At 41.8% G+C, this 24,367-nt stretch overlaps 1 protein-coding gene across 3 annotated transcripts in view; it reads left to right on the forward strand.

The window, feature by feature from the left end:
- The window catches only part of SPATS2L (spermatogenesis associated serine rich 2 like), a 164,406-nt gene that overhangs the window by 19,516 nt on the left and 120,523 nt on the right, over positions 1–24,367 (forward strand). For all 3 annotated transcript variants that reach the window (XM_045847642.1, XM_045847648.1, XM_045847647.1), the window contains exon 2: positions 2,551–2,600. The gene's annotated coding sequence lies outside the window, so the exon portion shown is untranslated. The remainder of the gene's footprint in view (positions 1–2,550; positions 2,601–24,367) is intronic.

Here is a 24,367-nt window from a genome sequence, read left to right on the forward strand (position 1 = left end):
CTGGTTCCAAAGCCTTTTAACTATTTACATCAGACGATCTTCCATAATATATCATAAGATTGAAAAAACAATTGTTTCAAATTGTTCAACTAACACAAGCTTATTATAGGAAGTTTGGTGAGCAGAGAAAATTATCAAGAAAAAAAGGATCGCCCATAATTCTTCATCTCAGACATAATCACTACTAAAATTTTAATTATTTTCTTTCCAGGCTTAAGCAAACCATGATTTATATATCCAGGAGAGTACTGTTCCTCAGAATTACCATCTTTGAAGTTTACGTGTGTACTCCAATAATGTTGCCGTTGCTTAAAACAGTTTTGGAATTTCTTTCTGAGCTAATTCAGGAACCAGATTCTCTAGAGACTCCCATGCCCAAGGTCCTTCAGTAGAGACATGGGAGAGACAGTGCCTAAGTCCATTACCTGAATACCTGTCAAAATAATACATTTTTATATCTTCTACCATTCTGTGCCCTCTAAAATTACATGCTGCAAACATATAACCATCTGTAAAGAATACCATCATTGTCTCACTAAGAACCATAGACATTTCGTGCTGACTTCTATTGTGGAAGGAGGTGGGATTTATCAAAATGCTACTTTCTCCAAGTCAAAGATTGATGGATATTTTGGGGTATGTTTAAAAGTCTTTATTAAAAATTAAATCTATACATGTTTAATATCTCACCTGACAACTCGTATTATTTATGACATTGCCAATACAATATTTGCTGTTTGTAGTTCATAAAAAAATTAGAAAATTGTTTTTGTCAAAAGTTTGAAAAACATATTTTAGAATCAATTTCTTTTTAAGGGAAGTATTATACTCACTGAATTATTCCCCTCTAAGGAGTGAAAGCAAATATATCTAAGTGTGATGAACTGATTTTCAAATAAAGTTAGTAGCATCTTATGTCAAAGTAAATGTTTCTCAAAGGTGCAGGCTCATGTGTACTCTCTCTCACACACACACGTAAGAAAAGATTGCTATCAGAATGGCCAGTAGTATACTTTATTAAGGTCAAGAAAGTCACCTAGTTATGTGCCAGCTGAGTTCTCGTCTCTGAATTGTTGCATACAATGCTGTTACTTTTAGAAAACAAATCTAACCTTCAGCCCAAGCATCTCGTCTGTTGCCTGGTTTCTGCCTTGTTTTTCGTAGACATTCTTATCTGTCTCATCATCCAGCATGACACCCCTCCCCCAGACTGCTGGGTATCTGGGACACCAGGACCCTGGGTTGAGGATCGGTACCAGATTTGGGGAGCCACTCCCAGGGTTCAGATCGGGCACACAGGCATGCACAGTTGTCCTCTGGGCTATCCTCTTCCTTGGTCTTCTGATTGCCAACCCATCCTGTGGCAGACTTCATCATGCTCACAGAGCCAATTACAAAGCACAGACCAGGCCTTCCACTGATATCCTGGGCACTATTCAGGATGCCTGGCGCTGTGTTCACAGTTTGTTGGAGAAATGAAGGGTCCCAATATAGTCTCTCAAAAATGGACTGTCAGGAAGAAAAGTTAGTCTGATCAAAAGTGTCAGAATAGAATTGTAGATTAGAATCTCAGGGCTTAAGAGCATCTAGGTCAGTCCTCTCATTTAAGATGACATCCAGAGAGGTCAGCTGGCTGGAGAAGGTCACCCAGAGAGCTGGTGCCATAGCCAGGCACAGCATCCAGTGTCCTGAGGTCCTTGCCCCATCCTTTCCAGCACGTTCCCTCCTTGTCTTTGTCCCCAGTGCTTCATGGAGGTTGATCTGACTCCGCAGGACTGGTGACCAGAGCATTTGAAGCCCCACACTGTGCTTTACAGCGCAGCTGATACACAGGCATTCTCAGGGAACACGTGAAGCCATTGTTGACTTAGGGAGTGGTTGGTTGGCTTACTCATGATTCTGGCACCTGTCTCTATGCCCAAGTGGGGCTGTGTGGTTATACAGTATAGGCTATCTCTTGGAAAAGGAATATTATAACAACAATAATGATAATATCTAACACTTATTTGTAATAAATTAAGCAGGATATCAGTTGTGGTTTAGAATCCAGGCTCTGGGGCCAGATGGTCACAGGCAGAATCCCCGATCCACCACTTGCCCTGTATACTTTGATGAGACAAGTGACTTGACCTTTAGATGCCTCATTTTCTATATCTGTAAAGTGCCAATGGTAATAGTGCCTACCTCAGAGTATTGAAGAGTTAGCCTATTTGACACTCTAGAATAATGGTAAGCACTTTCCAAGCAAGCAACGAATATTAGCTACTGCTGTTATTAAAATACCATTATTGTGTGCTAAATTCATTGCACAACTTATATGTTATTCATTCCTGTCAACAACTCTGTGAGGAAGGTACTATTATCTTCCATGCACAATTGAGTGAACTGAGGCACAGAGAGATTACTCTACCTACGCAGCTATTGTCATGAATAAGGACAAATGCCATGTGTGTCTGATTCCTGAAGCTGTAGTTGGGTGTGGGTAGGATGGAAACGGGTGGTGTGGTTGCTAAATGTGAGATCTGACCTCCCAAATTTCCTTTTTCCTAGAGCACTCCAGAACCCAGCCTGCTTTCCGCAGTATCTCCGTGGATCTCCAGGTAAGCAGAGGTGATCCTTCCCTTCTCTGTAGCCTCTTCCGGTGCACATGGCCAGCTGTCCTGGCACCTGAAGCTCACTCCCAGAGCCTTGTCACAGCCTTCATCTGCCTGTCAGGGCCTCCACACCAGAGTTCTTGTTTGTAGGTGTGGGGACTGAAGTCATTTTAGTGGAGCGCTGAGGAGGGGCAGTGGGCACAAGACACTTCTGCCTCACTTCCACCCCCCTGCCCCCCACCCCCCGTCCCCACCTACATCAACATTTCTGTGGGTTTTCTAGGGTAGTTTTATGCATGAAAAATACTTCGAAGTGCCACGTAAAGAAGTGTTTTACAGATGTCCTTGTGATGTAGAAAAGAATTAAGGAATTACAGTTAAGGGCAGTGGGCTGTGGAGCCGGAGTGCCTGCCTCTCCCTCCTCTCAGTGATGGCCATTTTGCTGCTGTTCTGCTGTTGCAGAGCTGGCTCCAGTGAACCTAGGAGTCTGACTTGCGGTCTTTAGGGCTCACCCAGTGTTGGGTGGGAATGGAAGGACAGAGGCATCTGAGCAAGACAACCTGGCTGGCTTTGCCTCCTGCTTCTGCTGCCTTGTAATTGTGCAGTCTGGCATGTCACCTGCTTCTCTGAGCCTCAGTTTCCTCCTCTAAGATGGGGATAACTATACCCATCTTGCAGAGTTGTTGGGATGTTTGTAGCTCATGTATAGAAAGTGAACTGTACAGACTGACTTTCAATTAAACGGTACTTAATGTTCTTATCAGTAACTGGTATTTGAAGGGGTTCATCAACAGCATTTGCTGGACAGGAAGCATGTTATTTTTGGTTCATTGTATTTTCCCTGAAATCTTTTGTTATTTTCCCTCCAGAACTTTTGCTTAGCAAGTCATATATTCATTGTGAAAAGATCATCTCCAGTTCAGACCCTGTCAAATGACTACAAATATCAAATTGAGATAGTTCAAAATTAATGAGGTCTCACTGCACCTGGATATTTCCATGAATGTTTAACCTAACCCTGATTCTTTTTCCATAGCCCTGAAATTTTAGTAGTAAGATGACTAAATTTTTTAAAAGAGCTGTTAATGTTGGTGGGAGCTGGTTGTTTTCCATGAATAGAATAGAGTATTTTATTTCCTCATATCTGAAACCTGAATCACCATGAAAACACTGTCTTTATTGTTGTTCAAAAAGAATTATTATAGAAACTCCTGGTTGACCTTCTCCCCCCGCTTTCCCCACCCCCTATACACACACACACACACACACACACACACACACACACACACTTTTCTTAGTTTTGCTTTCTGTTAGGCAACCGAAGAGTTACTGTGTACACTGTACATTTTGGCAGCCTTCTCCTATCAGACATGCAAGGGCACAATCAATTCCTGTTTTCTTGGAACATACCAAATAATCAGAAACTCTGATTATTCCGCTGCAAGGCAACAAAACAGCTTGATGGAAAGAAGCACCAGTTGAAAACAATTCTGATCATATTTTTTCAGGAGAATGAGATGCCTCCAGCTGTCTGTCACTAATCATATTAGAGCTGGAAAGCAGGAATGTTTTGGCCTGCAAAAGATTACTCTAATCGCATGTCGGAACACGACTTTGACGGGCTGCTCGTCCCGGAACAGTGACACTGCACGTCCATTCTGTGACTCACCTTGCCAGTCAGTAGTAGTCTCAAACATGTGAGCACACTTAAGGAATTTTCTAATTACAGTTCAAAGGCTTTTCTTTTATCTTTTTATGCTCACTCCGCAGACATCACTGATTGCAATGATTTCTCGCTCAGCATAACCCTAATGCCAGCAGTTACAAAAGAGTGATGAGATGGCAAATAAAACGCACAATAACCGAAGAGGTGTCCGAATTCAATTAGGAAGAGGCCTCTCCCATGTGGACGCATAAGCCATATAAATCCGCTTTAATCACGAGCTGTGGTACTTATCTGGTCATGTTTATTTTGGATGCAAGTGCCAAAGCTGGATTTAGACCAGAACTCCAGATCTTTGAGCCCTAATGACTAATTTGGGTATCCATCGAATCCCTTAATTCATTTCTTAATTAGTTCTCGTAGAATTAGAGCTGCTTGGTTACAATCATTTTCATAAAATTTCCATAAATGAAAACAAATGTACATAGTTCCCCCCCCACCATGGTTCATACTTTTGCTCTGGTCTTAAAGAGCTATTCTTGTTGTTATCAAAATAATAACAATGCCAACGATGACAATGACAAAACTAACAGGTCGCCAGGCAGTGCGGTCAAGCATGAACCGAAGCACCAGGAAGCTTGGTTCTGATCCCAGCTCAGCTACTTACAGCCGTGGGACCTTGGTCACTTACTTTTTCCCTCTCTGAGCCTCAGTTTCCTTTTGAAAATGGAAAGAATAATCATTCCTACCCATAGGACTGTTCTGAGGATTAAAACAGCATTGTATATATGCCCTAATATGCAGAAAACTCTATAATGAGCGTTAGTCATTAAGTTCATTGTCAATGAGACAATGGAAGACCACTGAATGGGTTTCACTGGTGCCACATATTGTCGCCTAGGGATGTCCCATTTATGTAGTCCCTTTGCAGGGCACTCATGACTGTAATAGAACATTGGAGACTCTGAAGTTGGAATTAATCTTTATTATTTGTATTTTTACTCCTCAGTTTGGCTACAGGATTAACATTTTTGGCTTTTTATTCTTGATCAATATGAGTGTTAACTTGGAACTTTTTGCTGCAAAATTGCTTTAAATTTTGAATGAACATTTTGTTCTCTCAGCCTAAGCTGGCCCTCATTTAAAGGAAAATGTTCTTACAATATGTTAAAAAAATGTGAGGGGCGGAGATTTGGGGCATTTGGCTTCAATAAATTCATTGGAAATTTTCAAAGTATTTTTAACACAGTTAAATGTATTTAATATCATGGTACAAATTTAATGACTGTGCCAGAAGTGAAAGTCTAGGGAAAGATAAATCTAGTAATTTAATGAGCTCATGGCTACAGAAGAGTTAGTTAATATTAAAATTGATTGCCAAGAGATGCACTGGAATTACCTTCACTTAGGATTTTTTTTTAAAACTAAGTTAGATGGGACCCAGCAATTCCACTTACCTGCACAAGAGTGCATTCGCATGAATGTGCATTTTAGAGAAATGTATACGCATGTGTATCCATAAACGGGTAAAATGTTCTTAGCCGCATTGTTTGTGATCATCTCAAATTCAAAACATTCAAAATGTCTATCAATAGTAGAATGCCTGAATAAACTGTGTAACCCCCCAAACCAAGATAGAACACTATACAGTGATGGAAAAAGAGTAACTAAAGCTACATACAGTAACACAGACATATCTTACCTACATAATGTTTAAAGGAAGAAGATACAAAAGCATACATGACAATATTATTCTATTTCTACGAAGTGTGAAAACATTCAAAACTGAACTCTGTTGCTAAGGGGTACATACCTAAGTGGCTAAAACTACAATATAATGAAAGGCAAGAAGTTTATTCCTGTAAGAATTAAGATAGCGTATGCTTAACTAAGAGAGGGTGTGCTGGGACAGAGAATGGACCTGGAGGGCTTCTGGGGGTGTTGGTGATGTTCTGCTTTTTCATGGGGAGGTAGTTACATGGGTAATATACAGTCTGTTACATGAAACATTAATGTTTTACATGCTTTTCTGATTGTGAATTATGGTCCATGATTTTAAATGTTTTAGAACATGCACTATCATTGGGTTGGGTTGGTTTTGTTCTGCACATTTTTAGGCCTGGAGTTTCCTGTGACTGTAAGTGGCTCCAGAAGGAAAGCACTGTCTCACTGTACGGCAAAGTGGGGTGTGCACCCCAGGTGGCTCTTGAGATTGACTTGGGGGGAAAGGAATTGATTAGAACTTGCATTCAGACTCATTTTATCCTGAACCATTATGATAATGGACGGTGACTGGATTGACACTGGCGTCGTCCCGGGCCCACCTGTCAGATGGTCGAGTATCACCAGCTGGAGGGAGGGAGGGAGGGAGGTGAGGCCCGGCCTTCACAGTGACTTCTGCCCTGGTTTATCTGCTCTGGTTGTTTTGTAAAATACCTCATGCTTGGGTAACTGGATTTACAAATTCTCCATTTTAGCTTTAACAACCCCCCCCAAACTAGTAGATACTTAAAAAGATCCTGCAAAGAATGCCCATACATGGAAGATAATTTTAATATTGCCACCTACAAGAAAATGGCAAAGTTTAGTGTGAACTCTTTGTCAGCCACATGATGAAGTAATGGCAGTGACCATTAAATCAGATCTGGCAAGCAGCCAGCCACGAAACTCTCAATTATCTGGAAGACATATGGGTTTATATCCTCTGTGGTTAATTAATCATGAACCTCATCCTGTGTGCATTTGCCTTGAGATAATCAGAGTTAGCAAAACATTGCATTGGTTATATTCTTCTTTTCTATTTTGTTCATGTTTTATAAGGTATATAACCTGCTAATATAAAAATGCATGTATATGAATTATAAACAAATAACCAAACATAGTTGAGGATACAAGCCCAAAACACATTAAGACAAAAACATTTCGGGACATCTCTGCCACGGAGCTGAAGGCTACTCCCTGCTAATAGTTGTAATGTGTTGAGGAGGGCAAACTTGCTCTTCATATTGAAAGGAGGCACCTCTCAGTCCTACTTTCTTTTTTTTAAAAGGTTTTATTTCTTTGTCTTTAGAAAGAGGGGAAGGGAGGAACAAAGACAAGGAGAGAAATATCAATGTGCGAGTGGAACATCCACTGGTTGCCCCTGGCACTGCCCCAACCAGGAGCACAGGCGCAAGGCACACCCTGATGGGGAGTCAGCCAGTGGCCTTCTAGTTTGCAGCCGACCCCCAGCCCATGGAGCCACCCCAGTCAGGGCTCAGTGCCGATTTCTTTTTAGTAGCAAGTATCAATGATTTGGCAGTAATTTATGTATTATACTTTTTAAAAACTTGTTGTAGCCACTGAGTTGGAGTGGGCAAGTAAGAACAGAATTGTATGTACGTACATATATAACATATATACTTATACATACTCAGAATAGCTCTGTGTGTCTGCTTTGTTTATAGTTTCTGTAACATTGCCTTTTAACTGAGGATTTTGTATGTTAAAAGACAAAGTCGCATACCATCAGGTAGGACGTGCCACAGCAGGAGTAATAGAAAGCTCTGGACACACATGCCTCCTGGCTGTGTTGGGCAGGGCACTTGACCAGCAGTCAGTAGAACTGGTTCCTAAGCCTGGTTCTGCCACTTACCAGCAGCCGGGCCTCAGTGCGCAGGCCAAATCCTCTCAGCCTCGCTGTAGGGGCCTTATCTCTGTCATGAGGATGACGACAGCAACACGTCTGCAACCTTTACCGGGGCCACGTGCAAGAGCATCTGGAATATGTAGCATTGCCTACAAACCTAAAGAATTATAAGCATGTCCCTTATACTTCTCCTTTAACAAGATGTAACTTTGTATTAAAGTGCTGATGTCCTTAACCCGCAAATGTCTTTGATTGGCTAGCTTAACCAAAAAAGAGTTATTTTTAAAATGTTTTCTTGGAAGGACCCTGTGGAATCTCATGGAACTGAAGGAAGGAACTCAACCAAGGAAGCTCTGGAACAGTCACAGCAGAGGGTTTTGTGGCCCTTTTCCCTAACGTATTGCTGTTAATTTGACCGAACACTGATGACTTCCACCCTCTGGGTTTCGCAGTTCCAAGCTGGAGGCCCCTAGAAGCGAGAATCCGATTCACCCAATTTGGGTTGATCAACCAGCCCTCGGCCTGTCGTCCTCGGTGAGGGGACAAGGGCACAGTGTAGACAGGACTCCTGGGAGCTCTAGCCGCACATATCTGGGCCATCTCAGAAAATCAGGGGTCCCTATGAGCGTCTGCCTACAACTGGTATTAATGTTTTCATTTAATTAAGTGATAATGACTCAACTTTCCTTAAGGAATTTTCATTAAAAAAATCAAAGAAATGTAAATAGGGGAGAATATATGATTATTTCCTTCAATAAATGTCAACAACCCCACCTGCACATGGGCTTCCTCTCGTGTTCTCTAGGTGGACACTGGACCTGAGGTCACCCCCCATTAGATGCTGCATGTTTTCCGCAGGTCCTAAGGGGTGTCCTTCTGTTTAGGCTGTTTCTCTAAGGTTGGACTCCATTTCTACCTTTAGCTACTGCTTTACCTCTTGTTAGGAAGAAGGCATTCAGTCCACTTGCTTTAGTGTTCCTAATGCTGAGCCTCCCTTCACAGACAGCCTGAGTTGCCCTAAAAATGTATGTCCAGGTGGAAAGCTGATAAGGGCGGTACCTGGAGTTTGCACACCCCAGGCAAGTGGTCCGTCATTAAAGGGCCTTAATGTTTTTTCTCTCCTGAGCCTATTAAAGTGTATTTGAGTATGTCACTGCTCTCCGTAACCAGATGGATGCAGTTGTTCCTCACACCAAGTAGGTATCTGATACGTAGATTTGTCCTACCAGGACTCAAGCAATCACTTGTAATGTTTCAAGAATGAAAAAGGATGAAAATCTTTATATGCCTAAAAAATTGAGGAGTATCTTCCAAACAAGTTAAAAATATTGCTTTCTAATATTGCCCTGACAAGTCTTAAAAAGAGTATTGTCCCCCTTGGATTATTCACTATAAAGCTGTAAAGAGTGTGGACATTTTTAGTTTTTCGAGCACATATACATCTGAAATCCTCAAATTTTATATTGTTAATACAATAGCATGGAAGAAGGAGATATGATAATAGCAATCATTCTTTTACTTAGCCTCTGTTTCCAGAGTGCTGGGCTATGACGTAATCTATGGTTCATACGTTTTTACCAACTCTCAATATATTACCCACCCAGTGCCTCACCCAGGTTCAAGGATGGTTTATTATTCGTCAGATTTTAAGTACTGACCCATGAAATGCTAAACTTGTATTGGCAGCTGTTGTCCCAAAGTTTGCAGATGCCCTGACTAATGCTTTGAAAGACCAGCAATTGCCATAAATCACAGCATACATAATTTTTCAATACAGTAATGGAAAGGATTTTGCATTCTGAGTCCTACAGGCTTTGGTGCTTGGAAGTTATTTACAGGGGAAATTAAAGGAAAGAGGTAAACTTTCTCAGGCTTTAACCCTCAAACTTTGGGCCAGCCATAGTCAATGGCAAAAGCATCTTGGTAGCTTTTTTCTCCTAACTCTGAGATCTCTTGCCTTTGAAAACTGACAAAATGCCAAGTATAGACCTAATTGCATTCCTTGTTGCTGAGAAAAAAGTCTCAAGAGAATTGTCCTTTTATTTAAAGGTACCTTGAGCATTAACATTTTCTGGAATAATACAATTGATTATAAGACTTTTGCAAAGCTTCCTGAAAAGAGCACTTGAAGAGGGCCGTGGAAGCCAATTAAGAGGCCTGTGTTGCTTACCTAGAGTGACAAAGTGTTAGGCAGATGAAATCAAAGAAGCAGGAGAGATGTGGCTTTGTACTCTGTGAACTTGATCTCGGATTAATAAGCTGATGTCTTTTCTTCTTTCTCTATGGTCTACTTGAAGAATTAGTGGGATAGTGCATAATATATTTAGCTAACCCCATAATAAACCACTGTCTTAATGTAAGTTCTTTTTGCCAGTATTCCCCACCCCACCCCCAGTGCTGTGCCCATTGCCCAGTGCTGTGCCCAGTGCTATGGAAGAAATGTTCAGTTAGAATCTGTTGAATGAAGGAATACATTCGGGCAGATCTTCCTGTGATCTGTGTATTGGTGAATTATATAGTGGGCCAGATTAACTCCGATCAAAGAACCAATATCCAGCTTTGAGATCTTCCAGTACATGGAGCCAGTATCTTGGTGGAGCCAGGCAATGAAGAAACAAGTAACCAAGTGAATAAACACAATGAGCATAGCTAGTGATAAAAGGTACAAAAGACCTCAGCAGGCTGAGTGCCGTGATGGGCACTATGGGATCAGAGAAACCAAAGCCTAGAAAAATGCGAAAACTCTATGGTACAGAAGGAATTGATGTTACTTTCCAAAAGGCTTAATTTACTCCAGAAGTTAGCATAACCAGTGAAAATGTTCAGCTTTCCTTAATGTCAATAGATTCACAGAGTTCTTACCATACTGACAGTATCAGTTTCTACTTTATAGATTTTGCTTTAACACGTCAGTTGGTTGGTGCCTTGTGCCCAGGCCAAGGGTGAGCTTTCTGCTTCACTTCCCTTCTCCAAGCTGCAACTTCTCTCCCAAGCCAGGCAGCTGTCTCCCAAATGTATGCTGTCAGTCACATAGGAAACCAGATGACCGAAAGAGAGTAGATCAGCACAAGTTTATTGTCAAAGCTGAAAGAAAAAAAAAAAAGAACCTCAAAGCAAATGCTGTGCTGACTGTGGGTCAGAAGTGATATCTTTGTGTCTCAAGGACAAAACGTGTAATAAAGATTTGGGTACAAGTACACATCAGCCTCCAGGCATGCTGAACTATGTCAGCTAGAAAACTGTTCCTTAGGGTTTACAGTTTCTCCTTTTTCCTAAATTAAAAAATGCTAATATGAACTCCTGACTCACAACAACACATGATATTATTGTATATAGGGCAAAGAGTAAATAAGACACTCGTCTAATGACATAACAGTTCATTTCAACTCAGCAAGCTGGAAGTAATTTTAGCTTGTTTTCTTTTTTCACGCTTCTTTATGGAAATAGGCCACGATCGTTTTATTCCACTATTCTTCATAACCTTGTAGCGTGCTTCCTGTTTGTGCTGGTAAGAGCTGCTTTTAAAGACCCTTCAGGGATATCCTTTAATACATTCTTTTTAAAATAATTATTCATCTATAATACCCCCTTAGAATGTGTGAAAGTTTAGAAATATAGAAACTTCTTAATGAGAGATACTTAATGGTCTATGCAGAGTATTACAATGTTTACACCTTGTTTAGTTCATGCAAATTCTATTTAATTAGTCATTCTGGGAAAGTAGTAGATATTTTAGAATAGAATCAGAACCTGAAACCCACCATTTTGCATTTATGTATAGTATTTATAGATAAAACTCTATAAGTAGTATTTATACATTTTTTGAAACTATTTGCAGTAACATAAAGTCAATTCTTAGGGACTCAATAGTATGAAAAGCGTGTTTTATTAGATCATGAAAAACATTCAAGTGAGACAGAAGATCACTGTTATAAAACATTATCAACTTTAAAGTGTGGTACAAATGCATTCCTGTTATCATTATTTTTCCACATGCAGAGCTTCTGGGCTGGACACCAGTCCGTAACTTTGTGTTTTGATGCTGAATATGTTCCTAATTTCAAGGGAGATTTCCTTTTTTGCCTGTCACTCTTATGTCTTATGCCCTGAATTCCTTATTTGGGCTCCTTCACACTGCACCTGACCTTTGAGCCCCACAGTCCACACTTCAGCCACCGCAAGCATGCTTCACGTGATGCTCTAGAAGGAGGTTTAATTTCTAGGAAGGTACCTCAGCCCATACCACATCTGCATTCTATAGGCAATGGCTAGGAGCCCCACCGTGGCCAGCTCCTAGTCCCTCTTGTGCACTAGAACAGGACTGAGAGATCACTCCTTTCTTGTCTAGTGTGGCTGCTGTCCTCTGACATACCTACTTTTCCGCTATGTCTCTGGCGTGGCACTCTTTTTGTTGCTTTGGTGTCTTTTATTCCAGCCCCTGTGTTTCTTTTCTGCCAACCCCATGTCTTGGTTGGTCTCTCAGTTTCTCCCTGCCCACCCAACACCACATTCTCTACATTTCAACCTTTTATTTTTTGCTCCCATAGCCACAAAAAACTGGAAATTAAAAACGCGTCCCAGTAATATTCCTCTGCCGATTTCCCACTGCCTGCTCCCCTGGGTGAAATTGCTCTTTTCCGCAGCACTCCACAGTTGCCAGCTGCATCTTTGTTCTCTTCTCTTCACAGAAAGCTCACGTGGTTGGGGGCGGGGGAACACAGCCCTTTTCCTCAGCGCTGGCCCAGAGAAGTGCTTCATTGTCAACATCAAGGACCAGGCCATGGGAAACAGACTCCCCGACAGTCACCATGAGCTACACAAATATTACTTCCATTTAGCGTGACCTTTCATTGTGCTCTAAAATGACTGAAAATGCTTAAATCATGTACAGTATTTTTCTGGAAGCAAAAAATAAATGGGGTTCTTTTAAAAAGCCGCAATTGAACTTTTGCCCTCTTCTTCCTTTTTGAGTCATTATATCCCGTTCAAGGTTTTCTGTTAGCATGTATTTTCCTTTTGTGAGAAATAGCTAATTTCTCTGCTGATAAAATGATGAATCATAGAGGCAGTGTAAAATTGTTACAGATAAGGATACCTCATATGGCTCTAAAGCACTTAGCTCTGGGAATTGAGTGTTGCAAGCGTTTCATAAGTGTTTACTGCGTGCTGGACTTTGGCCAACTAACTTCCTAATTCTTTGACGGACTTAATGTATTAAGTAGTCCTCATAGCAGCCCCGTGAAGTGGGCAGTGTCATTTGTGTTTTATGATGTAGACATACTGAGGTATAATGAAGGCAGGTGACTTGCTCCAGGTCACAGAATTAGCATTGGTCGGGGACTGGACTTGAACCCGGGTGGTCTGCTTCTGTACCCAGGTTCTTAACCATTGAACAAGCTGCCGAAAGGACTTAAGTCCAATCGTGTAATCCCTGGGAGCCTAAGCTTTCTCATCTCTGGAATGGGAATGAACACACCTACCCTACGAAATCATGGTGAGGATCAAATAGAATAGTTATTTGAAAGGGCTCTGCAGGTGGTGACATGCTGAAACATCGGGTTTACGTTTGGCCTAATTGTCAGGATGACGTCTTCTGCTAGCCATGAGGGTCTTGCTGTTGAGTTTGGCCCTTGCTCCTTGGTTCGACTGGAAAACTGCCTGCTTTTCTTGAGGCTTTCTTGACATTTCAGAAAATCTCAGGTTTCACACTGAAAATGATTCTGTTCTTCCAAAATGGTGGCATTCGGGAGTAGGGAGAACATGGGCACATCTCAGCGTAACACTGGTGACATGCCAAGTAAGTTTAATGACATTCATTCCTTCTCTCCCCCATTAATGGAGCCTTTAACACTCCCTCCTTTTTTTTTCTGAATCACAAAATAATTTTCTTCCAAGTCGCTGCTCTGCACACACTGGGGACTTGTCATGAAGTGTCCCGTCAGTGTCTAGGACCATGTCTTTTCACATGTGACCCTGAAACAGAAATGATATTGAGCAAGGTTTAGACCAGGGGAGGAGAGGTGGAAAAAGAGTCCAGAAATGAGGATTTAGAAAGGCCACAGACTAAAAAGAACCATGTCTCCGAATGAGGGATAAGAGACGGAGCAGACCCCAGAGAGGTGCGGCGCGTGGTGGCGGCGGAGAGGAGGCCCTGGGGAGACCGAGGCAGAGGAGACCGAGAGGGACGAGCCGGCAGGATGGTGGGTGTTTCCTTCCAGTGGATCCAGGGGAGATGGTCTCCTCTTCCAACCTCTGCTGCTGGTGGTCTCTCAGTGCTCTCGGGTCCGAATGTGGGAGGGCTGAGTTCTTACAGTCCCCTAGGGGAAGGGACTAGCCCGGAGACCTGACGTTCTGTGGTTCTTTGGAGCCTTTTTAATGCAGCCTAGAAACTGAGTCCTTCCAGGGATTTTTTCATGGGACTGGTCTTGCATCCCCAGCGACACTCCATTTGGAGGGTCTTCCAGGCAGGAGTCATGATCACAATGAGCAATTTTTTCCTCTTTCCTAAAAACAATATCCTTGTCATTCAGTCTCTAAATATAGCAAGCAGTTATGATAGAAGAATATCCTTATGTTAGGGAAGATGTTGGCAGCCTCAGTGATGTGAAAATGTCCAATTTAGAAAACATTTAAAAAGAAAAGCTCCTTTAAGTCCTTTTTGGAATCAAGTGGAATAAATAAAACACTTAAAAGAAAATGTGTGGTCTGACAACACATTCCATTTCCTCTCCTGAGTCTTGCAGGTACTTGTTGATTTTGCCTGAACTTCAGATGCCGTTTCTGTTATTTCATTAAAATGTCGAACTGCAAACTGGTTCTGGCATCTAATTGGGAGCATAATTTGGATGATAGATTTCCTAGCTGACGCATGTAATCAGAGCACTGCAAGAATGTTGCCAGGGACTAACCATCTAGAATCTCTTGGAGAATTTTGCTAAATATGTAAAAAGACTACTTAACACAGGGATGGGAAGAAGGCATCAAATCCCAGAGAGAGAGTCAAAATGGAATGTTTAAGTCAATTTAACACTAGCAGCTCTCCTAGTATAAAATCATTTAATTGATGATGGTGTCTGTAGTTAACATTCATCAGAATTATAGATATAAGTACATCTCTCCCACTTGGCCAGCCCAAGGGTGCCTGTCTTGTTTCTCCTCAGGAGTGCTGAACTGACCAACGTAATTGATAGACATGGAACTCAAGCAAATTAAAACTATATGATTCCCTCTGGAGAGGGTAGTTTGGCAATATGTATTTTTTTTAATCCCTTAAGATGAGTTCACTGTTTTGTGACAGAAATTTTATTTTGAGGAATTTATGTTAAGGAAGTAGCTAAGGATGTGTGCAAAGGCTTTAGCCATAAAGATATTAATCACATCATTGTTTTTAAAAGAGTAAATAGGAAACTGCTTACATGTACAATAACAGCTCAGTTCAATACATTATGTTACAGTCAAGTAGTAAAATACCATTCAGTTATTATAGGTGATGTGGATAGACATTGACAATGAAAAGATATTCATTATACATTCTTTTTTAAAGATTTTATTTATTTATTTTTAGAGAGGGAAGGGAGGGAGATAGAGAGATAGAGATAGAGATAGAGAGAGAGAGAGAGAAACATCAGTGTGTGGTTGCTGGGGGTCATGGCCTGCAACCCAGGCATGTGCCCTGACTGGGAATCAAACCTGTGACACTTTGGTTCACAGCCCGCGCTCAATCCACTGAGCTACACCCGCCAGGGCTTCATTATATATTCTTAAGTGAATAAAATTGTGTTATAAAAAAACAAGCATGCACAGTGTGCTCACATTTTTGTTAATCTGTGGATATATTTTCAGACAGTGACCTGGAAACATATTTAAGGTTTTCAAACCAGATCTCCAGGTGGTAAGATCATAGGTATTTAAACTGTTCTCCTTTTTTGTTTATCTCTTGTCTTTAATTTTCCTGCTGTAAACAAATACTGTTTTTACATATAAGACAGAACCCACAAAGTTTATTTTTAATTGAAAAGAGAAATGAGCCAAACCATGTGAAAAGGACTGATTCTGGGTGACTAGAGACATCATGTGATTCTTTTCAGCTGAGTGTATTTGTAAACATGTTTTAGCTGGTGTGCTGTGATTTGAGAACAATAATTTTTCTTTCATACCTGATTTAGCAGAGACTATTAGTTTTCTTTCAAATCTCTGCAAAATGAAGGAACTCAACTCATTAGACCACCTCTGGCGTTTCTTCCTACTCCCAAAGCCCAGGTTCACTCTCCCTAGATTTACCGAGAGAAACTGCTGAGTGGGTATGTCCTGCATGCCTCATATTTGCGAGCTGCCAAGTGATGAATGTACAGTGATAAGAAGAATACATCTTACTCTTTGCAGTGTACTCAAACTAACCACGCTGCAAGATTACCCTTGATTCTGTTTTCTGTTACTTCGAAGAGAGACCCAGTTTTCCCATCACTTGTTGATTACCCTAGTTTTGAACTTTGGGGGAGAGTTTATGGTGAGGGTCACATGGCTGAGAACTCCCCCACATTTCAGGGGAACTTCAGCAGTAGGTGGGAAGCATTTGAAACCATGACAAAGGATTGACTTTCATTAGAAAGTAAGGTCCCACCAGCGGTTACACCCTGCCTACCTCTCAGCCTCTTCCTCGGGTACCAAGGATGCCTCCATCTGTCCCCACACCCTGGGCCCAGTTTAGTTCAGTGAGGCAAGATATCTTATGTTTTCCCTCATTAATCGCTCTTGACAGTTGTCATGGTATTACAATTAATTTCTCCTACCTTTAAAAATATAATTTCAGAATGAATTCACAGTAGGCACAGCAGTAAATTACAATACACTTCTGGGAGACCAGCTCCCTAACCCTGTAACTCTTGAATGGAAATTAGTGGAAAGCCATTTCGCCACAGGTTAGGAAGCCCGTATTTGGATTCTGGCTCTGCCTTGAACTTGCAGAGCATTACAGAGAAGACCCGGTCATTTAGGTCCACATTTCTGTCCTCTGCAAAGGGAGAGTGTTCAGTGATTGTTCAAGTTTCCTTCTGGCTCTGAAATTGTATGAAAAGAATCTACAAAGGCCATTGCCTACACAACTCCGGGCTGACGGCAGAGCTTCTGTTAACAATCCAGCCCCATGACTCCCCTGCTTCTTATCTCTCTCAGCCCAATAAACCATTGTTTTCTTGTTTATCTTCCTTTTCTCTTGCCCCACTAAATAATTTCGGAGAGAATCTCATTTTGGCATTCTCTATATCCTCTGACATATGATGTGTCTTTGTGACTAGTGAAAAAAATTCTTAAAGGCAGCTTTCATTATTCTCCAGTTTTTAAAGCTATCCCCTGAGACCGAAATGTCAATTCAAAGATACCTGCATTTGTAATCATTTCTAACCTAACCTATAGAAGTCTAAGGCTCATTTTCCTCATGTTGAAGCAGAGAAGTTCCCATCCCGAGACAGTGGACTTGTAAATATTTAGTATGATGTATCTCTGTAATTGAAGAAGAAATCAGGATATTTAACATCTTCAGCAGCATGGTTTTCAGCATCTACACTGAACACGCCAAAGTGGCTGCTGTGTGCACTGCCAGCCCTGCGCTTTTCGCCGTAGACACCGTATTTTTAAATTGAATCACTTCAAATGAATTTACTATAGAAGGAAAACCAGATTACCTTAACGAAAGATTTTACAAATCAAATGCTTGTGTGTTTTAGCTTAATCTTGTTATTTATAAATCCTGAAATATGTGATAACACTTTTACCTGTACATCTGTCTGTTTTCTGTTTCTGCATGGAAACCCTAACCCAAACGGCCCACAAAAGAGATGACTAACGGCCCGCCCAACACCCGTTCTTTCCTTCTTCCTTAGTAACACACTCTGATTTTATTCAAGGGAGCAGTATGCCCAGTCGAGAACTGCACTTCCCAGTCTCCCTTGCAGTTAGGGGCCAACAGAGGAATTGTTAGTTGGGACTTCGGGGAAACCTCCTCAGTGGGAGCTGACTGGGTTGTGCATTTCTTGACTGCTTCCTCTTTGTTCTTCTAGGCCGGCTCTTTCTGAGCTCCACATGTTCTCCAGATGTCTGAGGCAGCTTTAGTCCCATCATCCTCTTCATTCAGGCCCAGCTAAGAGAAAGTTCAATTTCCTAATAGTCAAGCAAAACCCCAGATTTGCTCCTCCTTGGCCTGATAGCCTGTTTTGAGATGCATCAAAGCTGTAACTGAGATGCATGGAATGATGTGCTAGTGGGTGCATCGTGGATCATGTACACCACCCTCAGACCCATTCTGGAGGTGGCTTCTTCACTGGGTCCCCTAAAGCATAACAGAGCTTTCATGGCCAGAACAAATGGGAGTGGACAGATACTGGGTGATCAAACCACAAATCTCCATCACCCCACCAAGTTCACCAGTTTACTCTCCAAGTTATTGTAGTCACTGGTAATGAGAAAAGTGATCATTTGGTTTACAAAGTTACGCTGAACAGTGGTTTGGTCATTGTATTCATTTATGGTACATGAAACTGAAGTCTCAAGACCATGCCATTAATCCAGATTAGATATGAAAATACATATCTTTTAGTTTTCCAAATTCTTGCAATAAGCCATATAACTTCCCTTTCTCATTCCCACCCTATAAATGGCTGTCTAAACGGGCAGAATAAAAGTTTACCAACAGTTTTGTTAAACCCCAAACAACTGTATTTTCCAATCTAGCTTGTTGATGTAGCAGAGGACATTGTTTCCAAACATAAACTTGTATAACAAGTTAGAGCTAAATGAAATTTAAAACAACTTGCAATAAACCCTGAAAAAGCAGTACTTTAAAATAGTAATGTCAGCAAGCTGCCTATTATGTAACCATAATGCCAAGTGCCCTGAGTTTCGATGGAGGAGCCACAGGACAATGACAAAAAAAATGTTGTGGTCTTCTGTTTTGTATGAGTGAACATGGAGAAGTGATTTGGAAGTGATTTACTGCAGTAGCATGTTGAGCATGGTATGCAACCTGATAGATGATTATGGCCACAGTTCTGAAAATGTTCAGATGGCTTTCAATTAGCTTCGGGCAAGGCTGCTTCTTGCAAGAACCAGTATTGATTTTTCAGATTGCTTCCTAGCTTTCCAGCAGAAGGACCAATCATGTCAATCCTTGGGAACCACAGGAAATGTCATTGGAGGATGGACTGCAGAAAGCTTTCTGGCTCTGGCTGGGGGGCTGGCTGTCTGGGCTGAAGATACAAGGCACGAGAGTGCAGGCTCTGCAGTTACAGCGAGATCTGGGTCTGCCACTGGCCTCTGCACGTGTACCAGTAAGCTCTTAGAGCCTTGATTGCTTCACTTGTAAAGTGGGTTACGTGAGAAGCTGGTGAGAAAAGGCGTGTGAAACATCTGGCCCAGTGCCTCAGAGCTATCCTAAGTGTCCAGTAAATGTTTTCAAAGTTGACCTTAAAAAAAGAGAGGAGTGTTGAGTTTTTCACTTTTTTTTTCCTCCTGAGTCCTATTCAGAAAATATAAAATGTGAAAGTGAAGAAGTTAAGTTTGGATTGGTTCTACCTGACAATGCTCTTATTTTGTTGTGTGGAAAAATGGAGAGTTGATATTGGTATATCGTAGATGCATCAGGGTTCTGTCCTGGCCTCGGGGTGGAAGTGTGTTGAAAACAGACGTTTTTGGAGGAATGGTGTCATTGCATCACACCCAAGAATGGCAGCCACCTGCTGTGGAAGCAGGAAGGACCCCCAAGAAGTCAGTGAATCCTCAGGCTGTGTAGATGGTACCATATCAAAGACCCCTGATAGTCTAGCTACCTGTCATTTTAGACCTGCTGGGAAGGGTGAGCATCTCAGAATAAGAGAACCCTAGAACGACTACCCTTCATTTTACAAATGCAGGAACTGAAGCCTAGAAGGGAAAAGTAACTCAAAGGCCACAAGAAGAGTCAGTGACACAGGTCCCAAACCCAAGGTTCTTAATGCCCACATCAGGGGAAATAATGACTGCAGGGGAAATAATGATTAGACTACTATATTTTTTATGTATTTTTATTTTTTGGATAATTCATTTTTAATTATATTTTATTGATTATGCTATTACAGTTGTCCTGGTTTCCCCTCCTTACCCCCATCCACCCAGCACACCCTACTCTGTAAGGCAATCCACCCACCATTGTTCGTGTCCATGGATCATGCGTGTAAGTTCTTTGGCTACTCCACTTCCTATACTGGACTTTATATCCCATGGGTATTCTGTAACTACATGTTTGTACTTCTTAATCCCCTCACTAATTCCCCCATTCCCCCATAACCCATCACATCTGGCAGCCATCTATCTAGTAACTGCTTTACTCTTGCTTTTGAGAGTCTCTGTCTTTAACCTTTGGCTTTTTAATAATGATGTGTCTTGGAGTGGACCTCTTTCCATCCATCATAAATGGGACTCTGTGCTTCCTGGACTTGCATGTCTATTTCCTTCACCAAATTAGGAGAGTTGTTTTTTTTTTCACTATTTTTTCAGATAGATTTCTAATTTTTTGCTCTTTCTCTTCTCCTTCTAGTACCCCTAAGATGCAAATGTTGGAACGCTTGAAGTTGTCACAGGGGCTGTTTATACTCCTCATTTTTTTGGATTCTTTTTTCTTCTTGTTCTGATTGGTTGTTTTTTTGCTTCTTTATGTTCCAGATCATTGATTTGATTCTCAACTTCATCCATTCCACTGTTGTTTCCCTATAATTGTTCTTTATTTCAATTAGTGTATCATTTGTTTCTGATTGGATCATTTTTATGCTGCTGAGGTCCTCACTGAGTTCCCTGAGCATCCTTATATATGTAGTGTTTTGAACTCTGCATCTGACAGATTGCTTATCTCCATTTCATTTAGCTCTTTTTCTAGAGTTTTGATCTGTTCTTTCATTTGGGCCTTGTTTCTTTGTCACATCATTTTGGCAGCCTCCCTGTGTTTTTTTTCTATGTATTAGGTAGAGCTGCTTTGACTCTGTGCCTCAGTAGTGTAGCCTAATGTAGTAGGTGTCCTGTAGGGTTCAATGCACAGCCTACCCTATCACCAAAGCTGGGTGCTCGAGGTGCACCCTTCATGTGGATTGAGCACATCCTCCTCTTGTAGTTGAGACTTGGTTGCTGTTGACAAATCAATGGGAAGGATTTACCCAGGCCAGTTAGCTGCAATGACTAGCTACAGCCACTGATGACCAACCTCCGAACCTCTGTGGAGGATCAGTTGTGCAGGGACAGGGTGGTGGTGCTCCAGTGTGGTTTGTAGCTGTCCACTGGATGCGTTAGCCCTGTAGTTTCCTGGGTGGTGCATGCCAAGGCCATCCCCCACCTGTCTTTTGCCCAGGCACCCTGCCTAAACTGTAAAGCAATATGAGATGTCTGCTACTTGTGCTGGGCTTGCAGATTCCCAGGTGAAGCCAAGCTATAACTCTAATCTGGCTGCTGCTAGGGCTCACTGAAGCCAGCTGTTGCTTGTTTGATAGGATTTAGGAGCCAAGAGAAGCCCTTCTTATGGGAAAGAAGCTTGGGTGGGCTTGTAAATTGGGTGGGGCAGAGTCTCTGGGGGATCTCCAGGGCTGATGATCACACAGTGTTACCCAGGTTGATGGAGTCTCAGATATGGCACCAACCTACCAACTCTGTGGAGGGAGAGCTCAGCAAAGGGACAACGGCCTGTGCTCACCCTGATGCCAGACACTTCATTCTCTCCCTGTATACTACCGGTGCCCTTCAAGCTGCCACCCCAGTTTTGGAGCTCAGAGGGAGCGAGTCTGAGTAGGCGAGTCCCCAAGAGGAACTGCTTAGGGCTCCAGCAGCCTCCTCCACCAACTCAATCCCTGCTGGTTTTTGCAGCCAGAAGTTGTGGGGACTTATCTTCCTGGCACTGGAATCCTAGGCTGAGGGGCCTGGTGTGAGTCTGGGACTCCTCGCTCCCAAGATATCCCTCCCAAATTTTTATGTATGTCCTCACCCCTCCTACCAGTTTGGATGGATGTGGTTTCTTCAATTCTGTAGCTGTCAGATTTCCATTCAACCTGATTTCTGACATTTCTGATCAATAGTTGTTCTGTATTTTAGTTGTAATTCTGATGTGGTTGTGTGAAAAGGTGAGCCGTGTCTGCCTATGTTGCCATCTTGACCAGAAACCTAGACTACTGTTTATATTCATAACCTCTGCTCTGGTCTCCTGTTAATTGCCAGTATCACCCAACCACTGATGGATAGGAATTCATTCCTTTTAACAAATCATACTTACCCTCTCCTGAAATGTCAATATATATAGATACAGATATAGATATAGATATAGATATATAGATATGGATATAGGTCTTCTTCTAGTGGCCACTCAATTTCCCATGAACAGGATCCACGTCTCCTGAGTAGCCACCAGCTAAGCTGTTGAACAGAAGGGCTGGAGGCCTCACTGGGTCCAGACTTCCTCTTAAGCCCCTTGTTTTCAGCCTAGCACTCTACACTGTCCTCCGTAATGCCTGGAACCTCCTGCCTCTTGGGTTCAATTTTTCTGAACAATAAACCACCCATGTCCCACAGTGCTGCAGAGGGATGGTTGCCTGGCTGCTCTAAGTGGGGTGGATCTGGCACCCCCTGATCATCCTGGGGTGTGAGTGGGCCAGCTGGCTAGCTTCTCCTTTGTATTCTTATCCGTGTGCCATTAAGTCTTAGTTGCCTCGGCCATGTTACCACCTTCTGTTTGCTTTCCCTTTAGAATTGCTATGTTCATGTGTCAGCCATCTTTGTCCCTTGTCCCATTTCCTTTGGGGCTTATGTATTTTGTTTCTTTCTCACCATCCTAATGGGTTTTGGAAGGAAACCAAGATTAGGCTGTTAACCACACTGTCCCTCCCTCCAGAATGTTAATGGTCCTTTAAACATTTTTCATCTCTCTTAATATAAGATTCTAATGTGGACCAAAAGTTGAATGATTCATGTCTGACCAGGGCTGAGTGCAGTTTTAATTAATTAATTAATGGGGACTGATTAATTACTGGGGACAGGGGTAGTGTTGAGAACCCTGGCCTTCAGTCCTGCAGAGAATGGGTGAAGGAAATCTTGGCTCTCACGTGTGAGGAGTTACCCTCAGCAAAAAACACGCCATGTGTTCAGTCCCTGCCAAAACCTTCTGAGAAGGCTCAGATTTTGTGTGATCACCAAAAGTGAGCCTCAAAACATCATTTGCAATCATGTTTAGGAAAGTGTTTTGAAAATGAAGTGCTTCTCTAGGAAATCAAAGGGTGGAAATCCACGAGAACTCCCAGAGAGAGGCAGATCTGTGTATTTCTTCCGCAGGACACCACTTGTGGGGAGGAAGTGCCAAACGTCTCCCTCAGTGTCTGTGTTTTTAGATGTGCCAAACAGCAGTGGAAACTTTCCTCCAAGTGTGTACACACCGGGAATGCAGAGGAATAAATGTTTGCTAAGTAAATAAAAGTAATGTATGGTGGAGGATTTTTGACTACAGCAACATGTTTGCAGCAAAAAAAACATTGAAGGCAAGATGTTTTTCAAAATCCTGAGAAATTAAAATTAAATGAACGGCACATATTTTATTTAGTCAGACTAAAAATTTCTATTAAAAAAATAAACATATTAGCCCATCAGTAACTTTTCTCTAACTCCTGATATATTTTAGTTAATACTGCATTATTTCTGGTGTTGACATGCATAATTGCTACCAAAGGGATTCACTAATATTGTATTCAGAATTGATGGCTGAGTTAACATAGCTTTAAGCTGAAGGATGGAGCATTAGCATTTTTGTATTCACTTCCCCCATTCCCTCCAGCGAGGGATTGATTATGAATTGAGTTTTTCCTTTGATGCAACTACAGTTCAGCCTTGTGAAAGCGAAGCTAGCAATAATGTAGACCTCAGTGTGAGGTGGTCCTGTGGACTTCATTCAGGAATATTGGAGTCTAGAAACATCTGAGGAATTTGGTTATCAATCCCTTCCCTTTGACATGGTTCTTGAAGAGGGTGGATCTAGTTCAGTATCATTAATTATAAGTTGCTTTCTATTGCTTTTCATCAGTCCTAAAAACGTTGTAATATCTCTTCTCCAGTCTGTTTAGCTACCTTTCTGGTTTGCGTAGTTTCCCATTTCCGTGTCCCTCTCAGTTTCCTATTTACGTGCTTGAAGAAAGAACCAGAGACTGATGCCTTTCTGTGTCTCACCTCTCGCTTTTTGTTAATGTCCAGATTACGTGACAACGCCTCATGGTTTACAACCAAAAGAGTTACGTGCTGCATTTGTATTCTGAGTTTGTTTTCTTGTGCAAGCAAAACTGATGACTGAAGGACTATAGAAAAGGGCGTATACTTGAAGATGTAAAATGAGTTGTGCAAGCTCTATAAAAAATATAAAACATTTGGCTTTGAAGCCACTGTATAACCAGCAGAAGTTAAGAAAAAAGAAAAAAGGCAAACAAGCCCTCTTTCTCG

Source organism: Phyllostomus hastatus, unplaced genomic scaffold, assembly GCF_019186645.2.
Source record: "Phyllostomus hastatus isolate PE091 unplaced genomic scaffold, TTU_PhHast_1.1 phas_contig_57, whole genome shotgun sequence".
NCBI lineage: Eukaryota > Metazoa > Chordata > Mammalia > Chiroptera > Phyllostomidae > Phyllostomus > Phyllostomus hastatus.